Below are 6,000 nucleotides of genomic sequence, written 5' to 3' on the forward strand. Positions count from 1 at the left end.
TTAAGAAACACACTTAAGGCATACACTCTTAACCAAGAAGCTGCTTTAACTGGTTCCTGAGCAATGCCAAGGTCTGCACTGTCATCATTGCGATTCTGATTGTAAATGTTCACATAATGTCATTGCCTAATTCTGATTTTGATGATAAGTGTCCACATAATGTAAACAACTGATTCTGATTTTTATTCAAATTGTCCACATTAGGTGAAAATGCTTAATTCTGATTCTAACTCTAAATAACCAAATAATACAAAACAACCAATGCTTTTTCTGATTCTGACTAAATGTTCATGCAGTGTAAAAGTCTGTTTCTAATTCTATGTGTACATATGATACAAATGCCTTATTCTGATTAGAAATGTTCACATAGTGAATTATCCAAATTGGTTTAAAACAACAGGTTCACCAGGTTCTAATATGGCAGCCTTAGTGTACTTCCGTTCAGTGCTGCAATATAATACAATATAAAGCCCTTTACCCAGAAACACAGCCAGACAGACAGCCCTAGCCTCTCTGCTGAACATGCCCTAAGGAGCCCTCCTAACTGAATTGGGCTGGAGGTGTAATCTGATTACTATATGACACTGCAAGTGCATGCAACTCTTTAATTCCATTTACATCCATTTGTTTTCCTGGTCAAAAAGATCTGGCTCACACCTGTCACCATGTCAACCTTTTGATGTTTGGTCGAGATACTCAAGACAGCATCTTCACTTGCTATCAGTACACTTTCCAAATATGAAGACTGCCAGAAATGTTTTTTGAAGTAGCCTCAATAACTCCCTAACAGGCCAGGATTTTTGTCAATTTTCTGCATGACATTACATTCCCATAAATCTTGAGGATTTCTTTTCAAGCATTACACAAAAAGCTTTATTATGTTTAATGTTTTGCCTGATTCTTTGTCCTGTGATCATGTTTCTGTTAAGCTGCTTTGTGACAACACCATGAAATTGTTAAGTGAAGTAGAGAGAAAAGAGGCAGCTTTTCCAAGTGTCCTGTAGAAGATTCCAAAACCCTCAAACTTTCAGAGTATAAGTAACTTATTTTACTGCAGAGAAGAAGGGTTTTGTATCACCTACACCTATAGCCTGTATGAGGGTCAAGGCATGAATAAAGCCTAGTACTAAACTGGTACGTCAATTGTAAACCACTATATGTAATTGTTTTAGATCTAGGCTTTGACTTACACTGGGTCTGAGAATCTGGGCCATTATGATTTATTCATCATCTTTACCTCAAAATAACAAAATAAACACTGATGCTCCACTGACTTGGTTCTGTATCCCTCAGCTTGTCCAGAAATGCATGTGTAAAGGTTGTCCATTAGGAATAGGCCAAGATATGTATTACACATCCCAACTGAAAGGGGAGGCCAAAAGCAAGAAATACAAATTCATACATAATGCTGCTTAAAGTTGCAATCAATTGGTAGACTTTCCTAACTCTGTAAGAGTAAACTCAACGTACAGTTCGCGGGACAGCAGTGCTACTCATCTGACATCTGACTCCCTGGTTTCCTTTGGCTATGCTACATCCACTTTGGTCTCACATGATCCAGACCACTCCATGCAATGTCTGCAAGACATGAAGTATGCCACTGCTGTTATGGAAACAGACTAATTGGAAACCCTTTGCTGTGTAATCCTGTCAAAGGCACAGAAGGGCCATTCTGTGTGTGTCAACACTGCTGCACTGTGCAATGCTGGACCATATAAAACAAATGCTACGCCATAATCTCTGTGTTTGGCCAGCTGCTAAACAGAATGCAATTAGGCTCTTATCGTGAATGTCTACCTTCACTATAAATAACACTGTTTTTCATAGTGAAAAGTGTGAAAATCATCAGCAGAGTCTCTGTCTAGCCGTCAGGTGACCATAAAAATAAAATCAGCAAATTAAAGCACAGAAGCTGATAAGCAGAGGCTTCTGAATTTCAGATGGAGTGTCATCTTCTTGGTTATGTATTTGAAAAAGTGACCTGCTGTGAACAGTGCATTTACACTATATACACAAAGAAATTGACATAACAACATCATACTAGATTGATGATTACAAAACATAGTTTACAATTCCTTTACCAGCGAGGTTTTATGTTGTCTGTGGCCTGGTCTAGGCTGATTATCCAGCTCTTCAAGATTTGAATCAAATATATTAGAGCAATTAAATCGTAAAACTAGGCAGAAGATGACAGCAGCTAATTTCCTCAGTGACTAAACCAGTTAGACCTTTAAACATTGCTTTATTGAATGGTTACTGAATAGTAATCCAGTGGGTAGTAGGCCAGTGGTTCTCAACTGGTCTCAGCCTGGGACCTGCATTTTCACATTTTCTACATGTATAAAAGTTACTACAATAAAATTAAATATCAAAACTGCAGAAAATAAATAAGGACACAAAATGAGATATTTCACTTCTCTTCATATCTCTGCAGAGTACATTCGTAAGAAGCTCTCTCTCTGTCTCTTTTTTTCCCAATACAAAAGATGAGTACAAAATGAGATGAGCATTAATTGTTTATAATTCTTATTTTTTCGTATTTAATTTAACTTAGAATGTGTCCGCGACCCACTTTTGGGTCCCGACCCTTCAGTTGAGTATTGCTGTCTTTGGCTATAATAAAGTCCAGAACCATAAAGGGTTAAGGGGAGAGGGGGTAGCAAAGAGACCCTTAACCATCATCACGATTACTGATCATGTGATCAAGTGTTTCCTCAAAAGATGGCTTGAGAAGGCCTACACAGCTATAGAGTACATTGTGAGGTGTTATCTTATGAAAGGCCTGTATGCTAATGGAAGGACAACATTAATTACTGAGTTCGAGCAAGGCTTGATAGTGGGTGGTAGATGGATGGGACATTCAGTTTCTGAAGTTTTGTGCGTATTTAACATTTCTTGATCTACAGTGTGTCACATGTGTGCTCCACAGTGGAAAGCGCAGTGGATGGTAATGATTGTGACCAGCGGCATCTGGCTAGAATTGTCCAAGCGAATAGACAGGTACCTCTGTCAGAAATCCTATTCAGTGCCGGAGACCCCACACATATATCCCACAGGTCGGGGTAGTACATGTCAGTTCTGTAGCGTCCGTGGACCATAGCAAAAGTCATGGGACATGAGACATGATATATTATTATTATAGGCATGTCAATGTGTATATGGAGAATGTATGATGACAGGGTTGCCTTTCATTAACTTTCCTACACTGTTATTTACAGTAGATCCTCATGACTTTTAATTTCAACAGAAATTATAGTCACGTACAATAACTTCTGGAAAGAAGCGATTACAGCATGTTTAACACATGTGCTCTATAAGAACACATGGGCAGGCCAGAGGTCAATTGTTTGGCACTGAGAAAGGGGCTAATTTGCTCTGGCCCGCCTAAGATCTAATATGGTGATAAAATCTGGCCTCCCTGCTGATTCTATACAGGCCAGATGGACATTAAAGCAAAATAAGTTGCCTGGCTTTGTTTTAACATTATTTCAATATTACTCTGACATGCCAAATGTCACGGCACAGGAGCAAGTATTATGTACTTTGACTTTTACTGTGCGCTATAAAAGCTAAAAAAACATTGCACTGACCTGTGAGATATGAATGTGTGGCCCCCAGTATTAAATTAAGATATTAAATAATTATGCCAAAGCACTCCTTAGTCTACACTGAGACATAAGTTTTTCTTATAATGACTCTTGAACAATCTTGTAATTTAGAAATCCAATGATATTTAGGAGAAAAAATTACACAGAATAAAATATATAGGATTCAGAATATATTAATTTACCACAGAATGTTATAGAGCCAATTTTTTTTTAAGCCTATTCATGAAGATTGATGTATGATGTCAGTGTTTTTGATTGCAATGCTGATAATTGCACCATAAAAATGTCTTTTGTGTTTTTTGTCTCATTAATATTGTGCTGCGTAAATATATGTGTGAATTAAGTATGTGTTGTAGCTTTGTATGTTATGTGTTTAAATGTTATTTTTGTTTAAAAAAGAAAAAGCCAATTCATTCTGCCTTTTCATTGAGAATTTAGCTTAGACACAAAACCCCAAATATGGGCATACGAGAACTACAGAAAGATGCTAGATTACAGTGGTCTTTTGAGACCTATTGTCCATCCGAATACACCATGAAGCAGCCAATAAAAAAATGTAGAAGGCAATGAAACAGTAGCTTAGCCCTGCCCACTGCACTAGAAAAAAACTAAGTCAAAAAAAATCTAAGACATTAGGGCATGGCAGCACTAGACACAACCAACACAGCAAGTAAGGCCTCATTTCTAATTTTATGTGGTTTAGAACACTTTTTAATCATGTTTATTTTACTGTTAGATTTGTGCATTAAAAAATGTCAGTACAAAATAATAAATGTTAAACACGTTTTTTTTGTAATAATTGGATTTCATTTTTATATATTAGAATGTTAGAATATTAGAATTGTTTAGATTAAAATATTTGAATTGTTTTGTCGTTTAGAAAACAGAATTCTTATATATTTTTTTTTCCATTACTGCAACATAATTCAGGTCTGAAAGGGTTAAGCCTCTAAGCTTGCAAACATATCCTGATTATACAACATGGAAAATGTAATCTTTTTTCTGAGTTTTGTTCACATTATAGCAGCTTTATGACAATGTAGCTGAACATGTTGTAAGGTCTCATAAGTCCACTAGGGGGCAACCCAACATAGTCTTTGTGCTGTTGAGGACTGACTCTTCTTAACAGAAAAGTGTTAATTCTCTTTCCTTTTTACTGAAAGACCTGTTGTCGTTGGGCTCTATTAGCTTTTTTTAGCTGACCTAGTTGTCTACGTTAAGACGTCTGCAGCCTTTCTTACCTGAGTTGCGTCTGCATGCCAATTCACCAGAACAATGCTGCCATGTAGGAGCGGTGAGGCCTCCGGGCCGTGGGGACTAGGCCTGGTAACTTTGTGTCCTGTTTGCTCTGCTTTGTGCTGCATCTTCCGTCCTCAGCAGGGTTCATAATAACAGCATTATTCTTCCAAATCAGGGCTCCTGCTGGGTGTAGGGACAAGAGTGAGCCCCTCATTTACAATAGGGGAGGAGGAAGGTGCTCCTCCCTGACTGCGTACTTCCACCAGCAAACAGTTTACTTGGCCTAAAGTCTTTTTTTGTATTTTCTTTGCTCATTTTTGGACATTAAAAGGCTTTTTGACTAACGTTTCCAGGTCAAGAAAGTCCACTTATGTCATGAGCTGGTTCTTGTACGTCAGCACAGTACCGGATGAGCTCACAGTGCTGGTGTCTCCATATTGTTCCTTTTAGGCTTGTTCCTAGAAGATAGAGGACTACAATTGTCCAGACATTTTATCCTCACTTCCTTTTTTTTGGAACATCTCTCAGTCCTGATCATTTAACTGACGAACTCTTCCTGAACCTCCATCCATTGTGCAATTGTGTAAATAAGTTGATCACGTGTTGCTCATACATTATTGACATCATTGCTTTGTGGTGTTATCCTGTTGGATAAATTGTCTTGTGATGTAGGCACATTGATTGATGATGTCAGCATTGTTCACAGTCTCTTAAACTAGTTTTTTTACTTAATAAGTAGCTGGTCCTTGTTATCAAGACCCTTATTCACCCTCCAACCCAAAACCAAGATGGTGAATAAATATATCTAAATCTTGCGAAACAAACACATAAACACCCATATCATGCAAACAACATAAACCCCTCTATACACCCCCTATAAAACAGACAGGGTGGTATACTGGGAGCTCTTAACTCCCCCAATAATCCGCTACTGCCACACTACCCAGATAGCATGAAGAATCAGTCAATGGTCGGATGATGTATGGCATCAGACATCCAAATTAGGCAAAAGTGGCTCAGGGCAATTCCTGTATTATGCTCAGCAACCGAGTTGTTGTCACATGTGTCTCGGGCCTAGATTCAAGCTGGAGCCACCTCGATGCAACCAAGTGTTGGCATGTGGTATTCGGCCCAGAAATGGCATAAATGATTT

This window comes from Astyanax mexicanus, chromosome 13, assembly GCF_023375975.1.
Source record: "Astyanax mexicanus isolate ESR-SI-001 chromosome 13, AstMex3_surface, whole genome shotgun sequence".
Lineage (NCBI taxonomy): Eukaryota > Metazoa > Chordata > Actinopteri > Characiformes > Acestrorhamphidae > Astyanax > Astyanax mexicanus.